The following is a 20,933-nucleotide window of genomic DNA, read 5'->3' on the forward strand; positions in this document are numbered from 1 at the left end:
TTCAGTTAACGGTTCTTGTTCACAAGCGTATCGAAATACTTTACCGAACTGCGGCACCCGGATGCTTAATAGTCCTTTCCTAACATAATATTCCGTTTAATCTTTTCTTGAGTGTCCTGTGACCAGTAGGTATTTACGAAAGGCTCTCTGAATTTGCCGTAACTTTTTGCTGTAATGCTACCCATGTACTCTACTATTGAACCCAAATTCCAATTTGTATGTTAGTGTCCATGACTCAGGCAGGACCCTATCAAACTGAGCAAACCGTGACTTGAGATGTAATGAACGGTGGTTCTCTCTATAAACCTGAATGTTGTGTCCATTTCATACAGCATAGACACAATGAGGTAGCTAGGTGCACGCTAAACTAACGCAGACGGGCTTGAAGAACTGGAACAGGAGACTTATTAATGAATAAGAAGAAAAGTACGTAGAGGTTTGTTACTTAACTTTTAATGAGTCCTTGGAATACATCTCTCTTGAATAGTAGTAAGCTATAAGCACTGATACAAATGGCGCCTTGCTAGGTAGTAGCTATGGATTAAGCTGAAGGCTATTCAATCTGTCTCTCGGCAAATGAGAGGAAAGCTTCGTACGTCTGGTCGCAAGCAATGACGTCCGTACAACTGGGGCGAGGTCTAGTCCGTGTCTTGTGACCTGCCATGTGGTGGCGCTAGGTTTGCGATTACACAGTGGCGACACGCGGGTCCGACATGTACTACAGGACCGCGGCCGATTTAAGTTACCACCTAGCAAGTGTGGTGTCTGGCGGTGACACCACATTCCTCCCCCGCAAATCGGCGAACGGTCGTGAGATAAGGCTTCCGCCCGCCGTGGGGAGGACCCCATGTTGACGTATGCGATGAGGTGGGGAGCCTAACAACAGGCGAGGCTGTGCCACCCGCACCCGGCCATTCGGTCCGAGGGGAGCTAGGAAACGCCTGCAAACCTAGTCCAGGGTGCACGTCAACATGCGGTGTATGCGCACGCAATGAGACAGGAGGGGCCGAAGGGTCGACCTCCATGTGGTCGGAGCACCCGACGGGCGAAGACGACATCTGGTCCGGAGCGGGCAAGAGGTCCATGGCGGAGGACGGCTGGGCACGGGAAGCGAGCGGCGGCGCGTGACCCAGGGAGGCGCCAGGCGGCTGCAGCGAAGCGTCCGCTGCGGGCGGCGCCGGCGGCGGCTGCGGCGGCGGCGGCGCGACGCCATGAGGCAAAATGGAAGGCAGCGTCGGTAACACCTGGGGATGAGGCGAGCCAGTAGATGGGTCCCCAGGGCGCTGACCTGACGGCACCGTCGCTGAAAGCAGACGGGGAGCGGCAGAACCCAGGCGACGACAAAGGCGCAGCTGATTGAGATGCCGACGCACCTCACCAGAGGCCCTCAATACCAAATACATCGCGCGGCCGAGGCAGCGAAGAATGCGCCCTGCGAGCCAACGCCGTGAACCGCGATAGGTGCGATAATAGACAACGGCGCCAGGAGCAAAAGCAGGAGTCTGCCGCTGCACAGGAACCGGATGTGGCGGATGCAGCAAAGACATCAGGGTGCGATGAGAACGACCATGAAGCAACTCAGCCGGCGAGCGACCATCTCGGGGCTGAGAGCGATACGAAGACAAAAAGAGCAACAAAGCGTCCTCCCGAGAATGCGACTCTTTCAACTTCAACATCTGTGACTTGAAAGTCCGGACCAATCGTTCCGCGGCACCGTTGGACTGAGGCGAAAACGGCGCGGATGTCAGATGTTGAATACCATTGGCCTGGCAGAATGACTGAAATTCTGCGGACATGAATTGTGGGCCATTGTCGGAAACAATAGTCTGCGGAAGACCCTCAATGCAAAAGATAGCAGACAAGGCTTGGATTGTGGCAGAAGACGTCGTGGAAGACATCCGGACAACAAAAGGAAAATTACTGAAAGCATCGACCACAACCAACCATCGAGCATTCCAGAATGGACCAGCAAAATCGATGTGCAAGCGTTGCCAAGGGGAAGTGGCATTCGGCCATGCAAAGAATTTCCGCGGCGGTGCGGATTGTTGTTCGGCACACGCCACGCAAGAGGAGCACATATTCGTAATCGCAGCATCGATTCCGAACCAAGTACAGTGCTGACGAGCAAGTTGTTTCGTACGCACTATACCCCAATGTCCTTGGTGAAGAAGCTTTAAGACAGAGGACTGTAACGAACGTGGGACTACGACTCGGGATTGATCATTATCAGAACGCAACAACAAAACACCACGTCGTACAAAAAGTCTCTCCTTGTGAGCAAAAAAACGGCGAACCAAAGGATCTTCGATCCGTGACTTTGACAAGGGCCATTGCGTAGCAACAAAACGCAAAACAGTAGCAAGGACAGGGTCAGCAGCTGTGGCTGTAGCGACACGACGAAAATCAATCGGAAACGATTCGACCACGTCATCGGTTTCCGAATCAATGAACATGCAAGCAAGTTCGGAACAATCGAATGCTGTATCCTCAACAACAGGCAAACGGGACAACGCATCAGCGTTTCCATGCTTAGCAGTGGACCGATACAAGATATCGTAGCGGTACTGCGAGAGAAAAAGTGACCAGCGAATGAATTTCTGCGCTGTACGTGGAGGTACAGGCTTGTTCGGATGAAAAAGCGATGTCAAAGGTTTGTGGTCTGTGATGATGGTAGCGGTGACGACCATACAAGAAGTCATGGAACTTGGTAACACCAAACACGAGAGCTAAAGCTTCTTTCTCTATCTGTGAATAATTTCTTTGCGCAGATGAGAGCAATTTGGACGCAAAGGCAATAGGGCGATCATGCGAGCCATCTTTGTGCGCAAGCACAGCACCGATCCCGAAATCCGATGCATCTACCATCAACAAAAGGGGTTTTCGGGGATCGAATGGCGTAAGGCAAGTATGTGAAAGTAACGCCGATTTCAACTGGCGAAAGGCGCGTTCGCATTCCGTCGTCCAGACGAACGGAACACCTTTACGGCGTAAGCGATGAAGCGGAGCTGAAATGGAAGAAGCATTTCGCAGAAATTTGTTATAATAATTAATTTTACCCAGCACACTCTGTAGCTGTTTCAAATTCTGCGGAGCAGGTAAGTCCTGTATGGCACGGAGGTGCTCTGGACTCGGATGTATACCTTGGGCATTTATGACATGCCCCAGGTAGGGTAAGTCACGAGCAAAAAACACACATTTGTCCTTCCTCAAGCGAAGACCATTCTGACGCAAGACCTGAAATAATGTTCGGAGATTTTGCAAATGTTCTGCTTCTGTCTGTCCTGAGATCACAATATCGTCCAGATAGTTCGCAGCAGTAGGGACCGACGCACAAATAGTTTGTAAATATTGCTGAAACAAAGCAGGTGCGGATGCACACCCGAATGGCAGTCTTTGGAAGCGATACAAGCCAAGATGCGTGTTAACCACTAAGACGCGCTGGGATTCTTCGTCCACAGGTATTTGCAAGTACGCACCTGCGAGGTCCAATCTTGAAAAATATTTTCCCGGGCACAGTTTGTCAAAAAGATCTTCCGGGCGGGGCAAAGGAAAAGCAGCAGTCACAAGTTGTGGATTCACAGTTGCCTTGAAGTCCACACAAAGTCTCAATTTTCCTGAAGGTTTTGGCAAAATTACTAAGGGTGAGGCCCAGAGAGAAGCCTGCACACGTTCAATTACACCTTGAGATTCTAAATCGGCTAATGTTCTTGCGACCTCATCACGCAATGCGTGCGGAACATTGCACGCTCTGAAAAATTTTGGTTGCGCGTTGTCTTTCAGTTCCAAATGTGCTGCATAGTTCTTAGCGCAACCAAGGCCCGGTGCAAAAATGTCTGCAAATTCTTCACAAAGACTAGAAACACTGGCGGAAGGCACAGTCTGATTCACTGATAGGACCTGATTTACTATAGACATATTAAACAATTTAAACCAAACAAGTTCACTGCACTAGAATAACGCAGAACGTAAAATGACACAAGTTTCGTTTGTCCCTTGTATGTGGCAAGAAGGCTGCACTGTCCTAACACAGGTATATGCTGTCCGGAGTAACTATGTAACTTAACATTTGCGGCACGCAATGGCGGTTGGCCCAGTTGTTTGTACGTGTCGTGAGTAATCAATGAAACTGCAGCTCCGGTATCGAGCTGGAATGGTATCACTGTGCCTGCAAAGTCTAAGTCCACAAAAAGTTTATTGTCCTGCTGACGACAAGAGCGACTGTCACGTGCAAGTTGAACTGATACAGGTACAGAAGCACTTGCGACTGTACGGGATTTCCGGCGACGTCTACGCACACTGTTTGTGGGACGAACACAGTCACTGTTAGCTAAAGTGTCACTGGACGGGTGGGAATGAACTACATGAATGTCCATGGGCGAAGGTCCACGAGCCCGATTGTCCTGGGTTCGATTCCGGCGCGAAGCAAAAGGCCTGGAATTTGTGTGATTGTCTGATCTAAGCTTTTTCTGGCAAACACTTTGAACATGTCCCTTCTTGTGACAGTAAAAGCAAATAGCTTGGCGTGACGGGCAATTTTCACGCGAATGTCTAGTTGCACACCGCGGGCATGATTTCACTACAGTTGCTTGCTTACGCGGCGCACGTGTTTGCGAGCTAGGCCGCCGCTGTGCTGACAGGCGCGAGGGCCGCTTAGCGTCCCGTGCAGCGGGCCCGGCGGGCCGGTTAATGTGACACACTGCTGGCGAAGTTTCAAATGAGTCCTGAGCAAAGTCAAGTGTGTCTTGCCTATCCAATATGTCTATCACTTGTTGAAGGGAGGGATTAACTAGTTTCAAAATCTGTTCCCTTATGCGAACATCAGAAACGTTCTGTGCTATTGCATCACGCACCATAGTGTCTGAATAAGGAAGTCCACAGTCACATTCAAAGGCACACTCCCTAGTAAGTCCTTGCAAAGTTGCTACCCACTCCCTATTAGTCTGACCGGCCGTACGTTTTGTACGAAAGAACGTATACCGTTTTGCAACTACATTAACTGTTTCTTTGAAATAGGCATCTAAAGCAGACAAAATTTCCTCGTAGGTCAGAGTTGCTACGTCGCGTCGGGGAAACAATTACACTATCACACGGTAGGTAGACACACCGACACAAGAAAGCAAAAACGGCTGCCGCTCATTACCTTGAATTCTGTAGGCTGCTAGATGAAAGTTGAACTGGCGAGACCACTCGTGCCAGGTCTCTTCGGCCGCCACGTATGGCCGAAAGGGAGGTGCAACAGCGTTTTGTGGCAGCGGTAGCGAAGAAGCGGCGGCTGCCGCATCGTTTTGCAGCGCACGTTGACCCTGGACGAGCTGTCCAAGGGCTTCCAATAACGCCTGCGTCTGCTGATTCTGCAAGCGAAAAAATTCGGACAGCACATCTGGAGATTGTGGCGAAGCCATGACACAAACGAATTAATACAAACTCTTTTACTCGTCGCCAAATAATGTTGTGTCCATTTCATACAGCATAGACACAATGAGGTAGCTAGGTGCACGCTAAACTAACGCAGACGGGCTTGAAGAACTGGAACAGGAGACTTATTAATGAATAAGAAGAAAAGTACGTAGAGGTTTGTTACTTAACTTTTAATGAGTCCTTGGAATACATCTCTCTTGAATAGTAGTAAGCTATAAGCACTGATACAAATGGCGCCTTGCTAGGTAGTAGCTATGGATTAAGCTGAAGGCTATTCAATCTGTCTCTCGGCAAATGAGAGGAAAGCTTCGTACGTCTGGTCGCAAGCAATGACGTCCGTACAACTGGGGCGAGGTCTAGTCCGTGTCTTGTGACCTGCCATGTGGTGGCGCTAGGTTTGCGATTACACAGTGGCGACACGCGGGTCCGACATGTACTACAGGACCGCGGCCGATTTAAGTTACCACCTAGCAAGTGTGGTGTCTGGCGGTGACACCACACTGAAAACTTTGAATTGAGAGAAAATATTTTAAGTCAAAATATTCGTAACTCTTCGTCCCTCCCTTTTTTGAAATTCTGGCGCGAGTGCGGCGACAAATCCCTGAATGCTGTTGTACCTTCGTCCCATGTCACAAGAGTCATGTAGTAACGTTCCGTACGTCTGAGTCTCTAGCAGTTGTGGTTCGGTTCGTTACTTTGTGCGCTACGCGCCAGTCACCGCGCGCCCTCGGACGTCCGCTGTACCCCGTTTAAGCGGGCGTTCCTGCGGTTTATCGGCTTGTGCCGGGGATGCGGCTCCAGGTTGGGTTGCCAAATTCCTGGTGACCAACGAACTCACGGCGGCATACTGTTGCTTATGGCTGAATTTCTACACGAGCGACCCGTTCGCACGTTTGTCTCATTCGCCAGCTCATTCTGCTGGGTAGTGAGGCGTGTTTGCTCGTCTATGATTACTAACATTTCTTCCTGGGTCATTTCAACTACTCCCTCTCCCTGTGTTTTAAGAGAAGAAAGGGCCTTGTTGGCTGCGCTCCCGTCGACCTTTGCCAGCGCTGCCCGATTTCGCGCAATTTGGGCATTATTTCGCGCATTTCCTGCTACTAATATGTCTGTTCTAGCCTCGCGTTTGGACTCTATCGCTATTTCTCGCTTGTGATCTGATGCTTTCCTAGTATCTTCAACCTCCGCATGTACACCATTAACTTCGCACCTGATCTGTTTTACGTTTTCGACAAACTCATCAGCCGACCCTTGAATTTCCTTAATTTCTTTCATGACTCCGTCCTGTTTCTTTTCCACCTTGTCTTGTAGCTTCTGAATTTCCCTAATGTCATTAACGAAGATCTCCTGTCTTTGGTTATTCCTGTCGTCTCTCTTCTTCCCTTTCCTTCCTATGCCTTTCCTCCTCCTGCCGTTTCTTCTCCTCCTCTCGCATAAACTGAAGAATCAGTTCTGATTGTTTACTTCCGGTAATGTACCCTAGATAGACACATGCGACTAAATTGCTCCATGGTACCATGCCCGAGAAATCGGACTCTTATTTTCATTGACTGTACCTCTTTCCGTATTTACAGAACTTCCTTGACATGCCGCCCAGGCATCGTTTTCACTTTATTTCCTGAGTGAACTGAACCCTCATCATTGGATTATTCTGCATCTGACATTAATGCCCTTCTGAGTAAATGACTGGCTCGTGTTCCATTTTGGAGGACTTTAGTGTGCAACCTTTCTCACTACACAAATGATTTTTGCTTCTCCTAAGCATTCAAGTCGATGACAACTTCCGGAAGTTTCCGATTGTAACGCATCAGGCGTCACAACTCTACTCTGATCTTCTTTCGTACGCATCCCCATACTCAAATTTCTTCCACAAAACGCTCAACACCGCTAGCTACGACCCAGCATCGGACAACAAGTGACGCTGAAGTCACTGACAAGACACTATGAGAAACAAAAACATAATGAAATACAGTGGCTACAACGTACTACACACTGCTGAGATAAACGCATAGCTCCCTCACAAACTGTCATGCTTCGAGATACCCACCTAGGGACGTCAATTGCAAGCCGTCGCTTGCTTTTATCATAAATATGTGTCTGAGTGACGCCCAGTGTTATTATTTCTGCGTGTAGAAAAGTATTATCTACCGAATAAACTTCAGATCATGAGCGACACATTTAATTTTTATAGATGAAGTTATGAATTTACACACTGCACTTTGCCCGCATCTCGTGGTCGTGCGGTAGCGTTCTCGCTTCCCACGCCCGGGTTCCCGGGTTCGATTCCCGGCGGGGTCAGGGATTTTCTCTGCCTCGTGATGGCTGGGTGTTGTGTGCTGTCCTTAGGTTAGTTAGGTTTAGGTAGTTCTAAGTTCTAGGGGACTTATGACCACAGCAGTTGAGTCCCATAGTGCTCAGAGCCAACACTGCACTTTTTTCCCTATGCCAGTGGTCATTTTCACAATTCAGATTAACAATTAAATTAATTAATTTAATAAGAATGAACCTCACATTCCTGGTGTACCCACGTACCACCACAATAAAACTAAAACCGTGATTAGTTGAGGGAGTATGAATGAGAGCACTAGAATATATAAGTTTACAAAATAATGATAATTTTTATTAATCCTTTTGTAACAAAAACTAGCTGACCAAAAATGACAAACAAGGAATGGTATTTGATTGAAAAAACCCTCACTGGGGTGGAAGCTATACAAATTCTCCACTGAATTAATTACTTTACAACGGAATAAGTTCACTGTGAGGCCCAACTCTATTCAAATAAGATCAACTACGACCACAAACTATGGTTCTCTTAGGAAGAGGGAACTGTAAATAGCATTTTGAATCCTATGCCAGTGCAGCAGTATTATATTCTTTACCCTTGATTCAGGCGGCAGCAGAAAACGGCGCGCTGGGGGCGAAGAGCAGCGCTCTGTGGCACCTCTAATGTTCCGAAGCGTCCAGGAAAATTTGCAAACTAAGTGCAGGACATCGGAGCCCTGAAATCCCTGCAGTGTGAGGTGTACCTGTTTGCTGATCAGAGCAAACCAATTTGACTCCCGGGCACAACAGAACATGCTGGAATTGTCAAACATCAGGCGGCTGACTCAGGACAAATAAGTTCCCCCTTTGGACACACGATATTTCTGAGATGATATGCAGTTCCATTGTAAGTGTAGTTGCAGACTGCCACTGTGTCTTAGTCCACTACAAGGTACAGACTACAAGTGTCACACACCAGGAAAGACTTGAAGTTCTCCACCAGAAGAAGACCAGAAGATGAAGTCAAAGAATCGCAACCACTTTCCACCAAGCCTCGGTGAAGGAGCCGAATTAGCAAAAACGAAACCGCCCCCAATCTGCACAAACCAATCGAACCATACTCTACCCATTGAATATCCCCTCTTGACTATTCTGTTGGCTTCATAGCCAATCCAGACACAGCACCAGGGTTCCCATGCTGAGAGAGCACGCCTCCACATTGTATATCCTGAGAGGAGCCAATCACGACTCCAAATCTCTCTTGGCTGAAAAAAGAAGATTTTAGACAGGGAGATGTCGGTAAGCGTAGCCATGTTTAGGTAAAACACGTCTATCTAGACAGGACCTCATTAGCTCACTTACAGATAGATATAAACTTTCCAGACCGACCATTTCCAATTTCTGAAAGACAGTAATGCCCATAAAATATACGTTTTTGCCACTAGTTAAAAGTACCTGGCGACTTCCTGGTGACAGGGAGGGATGGGGTTACAGTCCTGGCTCCAATAAACACAGCTGCTCTGTCCCTCTCTTCCCAGCTTCTAACATGAGAATGCACATGTATTTATGATCTTCCCACCGTTTGCACAAAACCTCAGTAACGGCAGTCCCTCCCACGTTGCTTCCTCCAACAACTTCCGCCTACTGGCCACCTTTGCGACTGACTGCCACCTTGCTCAGGTGAAGTGTTTTGTGAACCTACACACTTCTGTCCAACAATAAGGAGGGAGGGCTTCGACCAGAAGTCCCTCTGCAGGTATGATCCACTGTGCGCTGCTACTCAGAATCACACAAATACGTCACTGCACTCAGCATTTGTGGCCCCCAATGCATCCCTCTCTCTGTTGTCCATCGCCTCCGCTATTGTCCCTCAGGTACAAGTCCTCTACAGTAGACACATGCAGTTATAAGAACATTCTGCCCACAAATTCCCCATGGGAAAAAAGTCGTTAACCACACATACCAAATGAAGCACTGGGGAACACTGAGACCATGACATGTTATTCCGACTGACAATGTTGTTAAGCTCCAATCAAGCTTAGAGTATGGGGTATAATTGAAATAGTATGGAGACAGTAGTTCGACAATTGCACAAATCAGCACACAAAACATACCGCAGAAGCTATGTTGTGATTAAAAATTTGGATGATGTATGGCAGGTTGATCTTGCAGATATGAGGGAATATTCACATATGAATCGGGTTCAAATATATTTCACTGATTATTGATACATACTCAAAATTTGCCTTGCCATTACCTGTTAAAGCAAAAACGAGGATAAATGTCATGGTGTGTTTGAGCCTGTGTTGCAGACAGGGATAAAGCGATGCCCTGGCAACCTCCAAACTGATCATGGTGCAGACTTTAACAAAAGGTATTTGAGGACCATGATGTAACGTTATGGAGTACATCACTTCTCAGCGTTCACAGATCTGAAGACGAGTATCATGTCAATCATCGATGCATTTTAATTTTCGCAGCTCATACAAATGGACAGATATAGTGATACTGGACTCACGAACGTGGTATACTATCGTATTAAAATGTTGGATCCACATAAACAGAAATATAATGTAGGTGATGTGGTACATATCTAAAAACACGTTTTAGAAATCATATCTGGAAAAATTGACGAGTAAAATACTGTTTCCAAAGTGCCGAGAACTTATTCCAGAATCATAGCATAAAGGATAGTATTGACACTGAAATTTCAGGGTGCTTTTACACCGAGGAAATGCAGAATAACCCAGCTCATAGAGCATGTCATAAGACTTGTAGAGCACTAGTTAAATGGCTTGGTTCTGCTCTAACACAAAACACATGGATTAACGCTGACGATTTGCAGCATAATCGGGTTGACAGAGCACAACCAATACAGTAGCGTAACATGTCCCATAGGAGACGCATTATTGGAGGTGGTGGTATTCTCGACAAACTTCCCACCTAACTGCACATTCTGGGGTATAAAAGCTTCACAAATCGGTTGGCTCATGGTAATAAGGGGATTAACCTGCTTGAAAGTTCATGTCTTTAACACGACATTGAATACGCAAAGCATAAAGGTATGGAGTGTAGCCATGTATGGAAGTGAAACATGGACGATAAATAGTTTGGACAAGAAGAGAATAGAAGCTTTCGAAATGTGGTGCTACACAAGAATGCTGAAGATTAGATGAGTAGATCACATAACTAATGAGGAGGTACTGAATAGGATTGGGGAGAAGAGGAGTTTGTGGCACAACTTGACCAGAAGAAGGGATCGGTTGGTAGGACATGTTCTGAGGCATCAAGGGATCACCAATTTAGTATTGGAGGGCAGCGTGGAGGGTAAAAATCGTAGGGGGAGACCAAGAGATGCATACACTAAGCAGATTCAGAAGGATGTAGGTTGCAGTAGGTACTGGGAGATGAAGACGCTTGCACAGGATAGAGTAGCATGGAGAGCTGCATCAAACCAGTCTCAGGACTGAAGACCACAACAACAACAAAGGTATCCCAGAGCGTCATGCTGCAAATCGAATTTTAACCGATGAAACTAAGGCAATACATGTGAGACAGATTATTGGTATAGAACAGTGCATCGCGGCATTTGTGGCTGCTAGAATCATGTATGGTAAAATTAAACTGGGCTTAGGGGTGATGAATTTAAAGAATGTTATTAACGTAGAGCGTTGTGCATTGAACAAACAGAAAAAGATGAAGAAGAAGGGGTGTTTAAAAAACTGCATCTCGGCAGCGATGTTTGCAGCTTAAAGTGCCCTGACACATAAAGGACCTGTTAAAGCACCCAGGGTTTTGCTGATACCCAAGACTTCAAGGGGAATTATCCCCTTCCTCATTCAGGCCTTAGTAAGTCTCTTAGGGGTATGTTCACTGGCTGGTGGTGCTGACGCTATTGGCAGAACAGTGAAGAATTTACAGAACTCAGAGAAGCAGCTACATTAAGGAAGAAGACATAACCGCATGATGGAAGCAACAGCCATCGGATATGGACTATACATGAAACGATACATCATAGGATTAGGTCTCTTCATAAATAAAGAAAACGTCCGTTAGCTATCCTAACACGCAGAGCACTTATAAACTTAGATCAGCTGAATTTTCTCAGGAAAAAGTCATCATTCCAGAGTTGTGTGGTGAGTTTATTGGGGATACATTACCAAAGACTATGTGGAAAACCTGAGACTATTGAAACGTGAATTTAGATGTTTCTGGAGCACCATAAACACGACAGGTAGCGTACATTAAGAAAACGTCTACTATTTCGACTCATTTGGAGACTTTCATCCGCCACAAGAGTAACAACGATACCTCACCGACAGAAGACGTGTATTCTACAATTTTCATCCCTGCCAAGACTCTAATACCTACTTATGTGGGTATCTGTTCATCATCTTCCCCCCAACGTTTACAAAGACGCATCTATATTGGGAGATTCATTAAGCATCCACCTGTCAGTCAACATTCATATGCGATGTCGTATATTCAGACTTTATCAAGACAATCGTCACTATTACGCGGAATTACTTCCCAACAATTGATTTAAGCAACGGGGAGTAGAGTATTCCTCTGATTGGACTGGAGATTGACAACAGCATTCTAAATATCACAGAACCTAAGAATAAATTTCATCTGGAAATCAATGGTGAAAAACAAATTGTGGAAATAGAACCTGGCGCACATCATACTGGAGATTTAAACGAAGCTTAAAAAAGGCCTGGAAAGGGACTGTACTACCTGCAAACATCAATACACTTAAATATTAAGTAAAGACAACGAGTGCAACGATTGACTTTAATCAGAAAGGATCAATAGGATGGTTACCGGGCTTCATAAAAGGACAGGTTTTGAAGAAGGATCCTAGTCAATTACTCGTTGTCACTATAAACCATGTCGCGTGTAACATTCTCAACAACAGATTGGTTTATACAATTTACCGATTCTTCCCAACAGTGACAACAGGCTGTATGTTACTTGATACCCTTACCAAAGCTATTTACCTCCTACTAACAGAGCAGACTTTGATTGTCAGGAGCTGTGTATTGTGGACCGTTGTACGACTACATCTAAAGCGGAACCTTGAATGTGCAGAGACCCAGACGCAGCACCGGTGTTCGACCAGCTGGGATCTGTTGGAGGCAGAGTCGCCAGTCTTTAACTTACCGCGACAGAAGCGTCGGCGACGAACGTCAGCCGGTCAGGAATCGCTGCAGACCCTTATTGTCAATGAAGACAGGTTGGGCGTAAGGTGTGAAACCAAAGTGCACAACGCGCAGCGCGGCTCTTCACTACAGAAGAACAAGGTGATTATATGTGAAAACAATGAGTTCCTTAAATCAATGAGTCTGAAGTAACACACTGATGTCGTTTAATATAACCAGGCCGATGGAATATGAGGACTGTATTATGATACCAGGAATACACTTCACATAAAAATTGTGCATAAACCACATTTAAACAAGAATGATGAAATTAGGAGTGTCATCCAACACCAAGACGCTTTCGCCCCCCCCCCCCCCCATGCAGGAATGTCATATTTCTTGATGGATAATTTACAAAAAGAGATCGTACCGCTACAGTGGCATTGAACCTTACATGTAATGCATTAACGTCTCTGTTTCATGAGACATGATGTGAACAGAGCGGAATTGAAACTGACTGTACATGGAATGTAGGCTTTACCTTAACTCTTAAAACGCATGTCTCTGTTTCCCCCATGGATTTGAACGATTTAGAAAATGCTGCATTGTTCATTGATGAGCTAGTGAATAGAATACTGGAAGAGCACAAGAGATATGATGTGTCTATATCATTAAAATGCTTATGGAATACTTTGAGGACATGCAGCGAATTGTTCTGAATGCTGAATAGGAACTTATTCTGATATGGAGAGCAACAGAAAACTCACACATTCAAGGAGCTCAAGAGGAGAATGAGATGACCATCAATAAAATAGTATGGAAAAAACTTCACATCACAGTGTCGAATCAGCAGCATTGAAGCTCTGTAAGTTCTAATGCTGGTATAATTCTATCTTTATCTCTCCTTTCATGGGAGGTTTCCGAATACCCGTGCTACCGACTGCAGGCAGACAAACGTGGTCTATTAAAACCGCGGAACCGCGCGACCGCTACGGCCGCAGGTTCGAATCCTGCCTCGGGCATGGATGTGAGTGCTGTCCTTAGGTTAGTTAGGTTTAAGTAAAGTTCTAGGGGACCGATGACCTCAGATGTTAAGTCCCATAGTGCTCAGAACCATTTGAACCATTTATTAAAACCGCCGCTTAGCTGGAGATGCCCAGGTTCATCATACTTGCGTTTCAGACTAACAGAATGGGGAATATAAAAAGTGGTTCCAACATAATTGATAATTGCTAATTAACTAATGCCAGAGTCTACCTGAATTCCGAATTCTACCCTTACGATAATTTACTCCTGCAGTGGGATGAAAATGTATACAGTAGCATGTGACATGTACGCAACGTCTGTGATTCATGGTACGAAGAAGAAGGGCGTCTTCTCAGTCCATAGAAATTCAAGGAGGAGGCACCAATCATCGTAATAAGCTGCCCGAAGCAGAATGAGATAGTTAAATCTGGCCATATAATCCTACGAACTGTGCCCCGTGGTTCCGTACCACGCTGCCGCCGCCATGTGCTGCCCTGCGGCCTGCGAGGACTTTGTTTCGGACTCTGCTTTCGTGGGACGAATTTCTGCTCGGGTTAAAGTTGCGAGTCACCGTAGCGTCATGCTGTTTGCCACAGTCGCTATAGCTGTTTGACTCAGTGTACCCTTTGATTTACGTTTCATTTACCTCACACAACCGGTACCAGTTAATGTATTTCTGGTGCTTGGGGTCCTCCTCCGTAGCGCAGCAGTAGCGTCACCGCCTACCACGCAACGGGGCCCGGGTTCAATTCCCGGCAGTGGACTGGGTGTCGTGTGTCCATCATCTGTTTTATCATCATTGACACGCAAGTCGCTGAAGTGGAGTCGACTAAAAACACTTGCAATACGGCGGCCGAACCCCGAAGGGGATGTGTGCTACTCCATCCTGTGCAAGGTTCTTCATCTCCCAGCACCTACTGCAACCTACATCCTTCTGAATCTGCTTAGTGTATTCATCTCTTGGTCTCCCTCTACGATTTTTACCCTCCACGCTGCCCTCCAATACTAAATTGGTGATCCCTTGATGCCTCAGAACATGTCCTATCAACCGACCCATTCTTCTAGTCAAGTTGTGCCACAAACTCCTCTTCTCCCCAATCCTATTCAATACCTCCTCATTATTTACGTGATCTACCTATCTAATCTTCAGCATTCTTCTGTAGCACCACATTTCGAAAGCTTCTATTCTCTTCTTGTCTAAACTATTTGTCGTTCACGTTTCACTTCCATACATGGCTACACTCCATACAAATACTTTCAGAAACGACTCCCTGACACTTAAATCTATACTCGATGTTAACAAATGTATCTTCAGAAACGCTTTCCTTTCCATTGCCAGTATACATTTTATATCCCCTCTACTTCGACCACCATCAGTTATTTTGCTCCCCAAATAGCAAAACTCATTTACTACTTTAAGTGTCTCATTTCCTAATCTAATACCCTCAGCATCGCCCGATTTAATTCGACTACATTCCATTATCCTCATTTTGCTTTTGTTGATGTTAATGTTGTATCCTCCTTTCAAGACACTGTCCATTCCATTCAACTGCTCTTCCAAGTCCTTTGCTGTCTCCGACAGAATTACAATGTCATCGGCGAACCTCAAAGTTTTTATTTCTTCTCCATGGATTTTAACACCTACTCCGAATTTTTCTTTTGTATCCTTTACTGCTTGCTCAATATACAGATCGAATAACATCGGGGAGAGGCTACAACCCTGTCTCACTCCCTTCTCAACCACCGCTTCCCTTTCATGTCCCTCGACTCTTATAACTGTGATCTGGTTTCGGTACAAATTGTAAATAGCCTTTCGCTCGCTGTATTTTACCCCTGCCACCTTCGGGATATCCCGGCCAATAAATGCCATACGACCATATCTTTTTTTGTTGCTTGGGATTAGGCGATAGTGCTCGAAAATACGGGAAATAGTCGACTTTCCTAAGTGACAATGAGTCTTGACCTGACCGCCTTGCTAAAATTCCCGTATTACAAAAGGTAAGACCAGGAATAAGTACTGAAAAGACAAACAATATGATTGTTTTACGACATGTGACCTAATGCATAAAACAATATCAACTACTGATATACTTGGTCTAAAGGAATTGTACCCACAAAGAGACGAAGAGACCAAGTCCGCGCACACAGATGGTGAGTAAGCAGCTGCTAACTGAGCCCGCACCCACGGCACAACACGCAGATGTCGTCAGCTGAACGTCTATGATTTGTCAGCGGCGTTGCAACTACTGCAGATAACTCTGCTTCGCACTGCCAGGCTACTTTCTTCAGCGGTCCTGTTTCCGAATTTTATTCAGTTTTCTCCTTCACCTCCATTTGTCCACGACATGGTGTGTTGTCGACGGGCCCTCACTGTCACATTTGTTTTAATTGTGCTACGTTCTTCGGAGGATGAGCGGAGGGAGGGAGGTGACTGTCGTTAAATCACGTCTTTGGTCTCGTATAGACTCCCTGTGGCGTACAGGTGCCCCTTCCAGACCTGCTCTCTTTTACCCTCTCTTACCCTCGCTTCTTCCCTGCGAGTATTTCATTGTTTTTGTTACAGCTTATAATGTTATTGCCGCTACACATGACCATCGCTACCCTGGCACCTGTGGTCAGTATTTTTCCCGATCTGTTAAGGGCGCCGGCCGGAGTGGCCGTGCGGTTCTAGGCGCTACAGTCTGAAGCCGAGCCGCCGCAGGTTCGAATCCTGCCTCGGGCATAGATGTGTGTGATGTCCTTAGGTTAGTTAGGTTTCAGTAGTTCTAAGTTCTAGGGGACCGATGACCTCAGAAGTTTAGTCCCACAGTGTTCAGAGCCATTGTTAAGGGCGTTTCATGTAAGCGCCCTCCAAGCTCTGACAGTTGTTACTACCAGGCGACCAGAATCTCCTAACTTTTCCCTTGTTATGTTTAAAACTAACAATACCTGACCGGTCCCCGTGGGACATCATATAACACGCGAAATAGTTGAACGAGGTCGCTTTTCACTTAATTAGTTCAGAACGACCGTAGAATTATCGTGGTGCCACGTGGTGTGACTACGAACAAAGGGTCAAGATCGTAATACTGTTAAACAGGTTCAATATTGCACATATTCAGAATGAAAAGGCTCCAATTATTTCGTGAATAAACAAGAGTTTAAATTAGGCTTCAGGCAGACCACGAGAGAATATACTCATATTTCCGATCTATAGGCGCATGTGTTCATACCTGATCACAAAGCTTTCCAGACTGTTTCAGTAAAAACAACCAAAAATTGTGATCAGAAAATGATCTGTTGTAGTACGCTTCTGATAAAAGCAACTCAATCCTGCTACGTGCTGTGTATTAATACATTATCCAACTCCAAACCATACCAGTAGAGGAAAGGTGCCTAATATGAGGCACACTATTGTAAACCCATTTGAAAGACCTAAAAGTAAGTGCAATTGTATTTTTTATGATGGTAATAATATCTTGTAATATTTAATTTTATCATACGATTATCGCATTTGCAGTAATAAACAATAGTTATTAAATCTTCACAAACAAGGCATTTCGTAGAAATGAGATCAAGGTTTCCTAATATGAGACAGTAAGAATATTTTGCTTTGATTATTTTATTACATAATAATGACATATGAATATACAATTTTTACATGTTATCCTTCACGCATTTCACACTACTTAGGTTTATATTTACGACATCCGGGACAAACAAAATTCTCTTCTGTGTCACCGCAATCTTCACGAGCCCAGCGATAACATTTCGTGCACTGTGCCCATTTCTCCCCGTGTTTGCCTTCAGAAAAGCGCCCAGTACAGAACAGACACTCTGTGGCATCGTCATCACTGCTGTCTGAATCCCCACTGTCATCAAGATGGGCATCGGATGCCGAGTCACTAGACGATTCTTCTCCTTTAAGTCTACGATTGGAAGATTTTCCACTCTTCTCCCCAAATAACTTTCTCGCTGCTTTTTTAGCTTCAGCCTCTGATTTCTTCTGTTTAGATTCTTGCAGTTGCTTCACATAAGGAGTTGAATTTAGTAACGCAGCAGAGCACGAACGCGATGTTTGACCTATTTGACTAACTCCAGGTGGTTTTGCGATGTGTGGGAGAGGTCTGATGTCTGCCGGGCTGACTGCTTGACCATCACCGTCAGTAGTTTCATTTTCGTTTTTGGCACCTCTTTCTTGAAGAGCGTCAGCATGGCGATGAATTGAAAATTCATGTTCCCTAAAGATGTTTCTGTTGCATGGGATGAGACCTGTTTTTCTAAAGGCATTCACAGATGCTTCCATTGTTGCTGCTCGGTTGTAAGCTGCCCCAAATAACTTGGCTATTAATAATGGGGCGATAACACGTCCTTGGTTACTTGCCAACCACGTTTCTATCTCTTGGGCATAGTAGGTTTTCAAAGGCCCCAAAAATCCGACCTCAAGTGGCTGCATTTTATGCGTTGAGTGAGGTGGAAAACATACAATATGAACATTCTTTTAACGTGCTTTATCTAACACATCAAGATTATTTGTGGGGAATAGTGGCCATCAAGAATCAAAATGACAGGGTCATTTGAAGATGGCTTTACATGACTCACAAAATGACCAAACCACTGAGTAAAAACGTGATTTTGTATCCAGCCACTTGGATGACAAGCTGATATTGATCCTGCAGATGCACCATCCATCAAGTTCCAGAAAACATTCAAATTTCTGATCATAAGACTAGTCAAAGTAATCCATGTTTATGATAATTTAATCGAATTAAAATAAACGCAGTTGGCAAAATTTTACTACAAAAAGTGATGAAATATTGTTATCTCATGATAGTATTGAGCAAATTACATATAACAAATCGTGAGAGAACGAGTTACCCCAATTTTCGACAGGTATCGTAATATGCGACACTGTTGCGTATTTGGATCCCCATACCATCGCACATTAGGAATTTCGTCATCTTACACAAAGAATCACGCACTTGCTAACAACGTTCGGTGGAAAATGAACCTAATTGTCAATAATTATAGGTAATACCATTACAAATAACAACAATAAAAGAGTACAGAAATATACACTTACCTTTAAGCTGAAATATTGTCTCAACACCGATGTCGCAAAAACTCCAAACAAAAGAAATTATGTATCAACCTCTACGTACTGTGTCCGGCTCAACTATGGCATCCTACTTGCTGTGCCGTCGTCTGGCACGCAATAGACTTGTTTAAGAAACTCTCCCCCAGAGTGCAACCCCTAACATGAGCACAGTTGGGGTGTCTCATATTAGGGAACTATCACATAATAGGCACCTTTCCTCTACATGAGGAGGAGCCTATTGTATACACTCTCGTCCCAGATCCAAGCTGTCTGACTATTTGCAAATTTCCACTGCCCTCGTCCTCCCAGAACATTCTTTGTTGATCCACTATTGACCGTGGGACAATGGCTGGCATGTATTTCTTGATACAATAATTTATCAACAGCCATATGTATTAAAGAAATTTATTTAATGAACTTCTTATATGCTACCAGTTATATTGATGACATCTTCAGGCCCCACACGTCATAGTCGTAAAATCACTATACACGGAAGGAGCCATATAACTGGATCCGTGAAACAAATCGATATGCAACAGCTCTTGGTGGCCAGGCGACACAGACACTCAACAGACGCTCAACAGTAGTCATAATCAGGTTGTAGACGTAAAATATTTCTCATCATTTCATAGGTATTTCAGTAAATATCAGAAAGAACGAGCTCCAAAGTGTAACCATTTTTTTCTAGTATGAGTGTGTCGTGTTTGCGATACTTTCTACAAAGAAATGTCCATAACGAGGTCAATGACCTCTTTCTTCTACACCTGTGCCTCTGAAAGGCACACACTAATGGTTTTTTTTCCGGGCGACTGTCGCACAGCTGGATGCCCACAGCGCACCATGTAAGGTCACTTACCTTCTTTACCGAAATATTTACGACAGCAATTTCTGCTACAGTGACAGTCTGATACCAATAAAAATTCCACAGGTCGAAAAATTTACGTTAGAAGTGTGTAGAAACAAAATCTCATATATAAGTGTCCAGAAAGTTTCTGTTGGCATTGTGGTACTCGCATTCATGCATGTACACACATTTCATAACTCTTATGGTATGATTCTTGGTTTGCAACATCCTTTTTCACAAACCAGAGTCCCTAACCCCTACTCATTATTCATATACATATAAATATGTAATCACATTCCTCATATAGCATCATCTTATTGATCATAAACGTATCTCAACATCATAATACACATCAACGTCGTAGTAATCTCATCATAGCACATCAATCAAATTTCAGAATCGTTGTAGCTTCCTCCAATAATCTCAAAATCTTTAAAAAAATGCTCTCTTGCTCGTTTCAATAGCGTCATCTACCTTGAACATACTTAAAAAATCATGATCCCTTACCAAATACATCTTTCACATCCCTCACAGTATCACAGTGATTCCAAAAGTTAATGTGAAAAGTTCCCAAAATGTAGACATGCAATTTCGTAAGCGTGAAGTAATCTGACTAATTACAAAATCATGTGTCACTGACATAGAAAAATGTTTGTCTCACTGTTAAATGACGAGATAGCTGTGTAAATTTGTGTTAGAGAAATATGGTACTGGAATGAGATTTTCACTCTGCAGCGGAGTGTGCGCTGATATGAAACTTCCTGGCAGATTAAAACTGTGTGCCCGACCGAGACTCGAACTCGGGACCTTTGCCTTTCGCGGGCAAGTGCTCTACCAACTGAGCTACCGAAGCACGACCCACGCCCGGTACCCACAGCTTTACTTCTGCCAGTACCTCGTCTCCTACCTTCCAAACTTTACAGAAGCTCTCCAGGTTCGCAGGAGAGCTTCTGTAAAGTTTGGAAGGTAGGAGACGAGGTACTGGCAGAAGTAAAGCTGTGGGTACCGGGCGTGAGTCGTGCTTCGGTAGCTCAGTTGGTAGAGCACTTGCCCGCGAAAGGCAAAGGTCCCGAGTTCGAGTCTCGGTCGGGCACACAGTTTTAATCTGCCAGGAAGTTTCAAATATGGTACTGATGTGTAAAACTGAATAAGCTAATACCAT

This window comes from Schistocerca nitens, chromosome 8, assembly GCF_023898315.1.
Source record: "Schistocerca nitens isolate TAMUIC-IGC-003100 chromosome 8, iqSchNite1.1, whole genome shotgun sequence".
Classification (NCBI taxonomy): Eukaryota; Metazoa; Arthropoda; class Insecta; order Orthoptera; family Acrididae; genus Schistocerca; species Schistocerca nitens.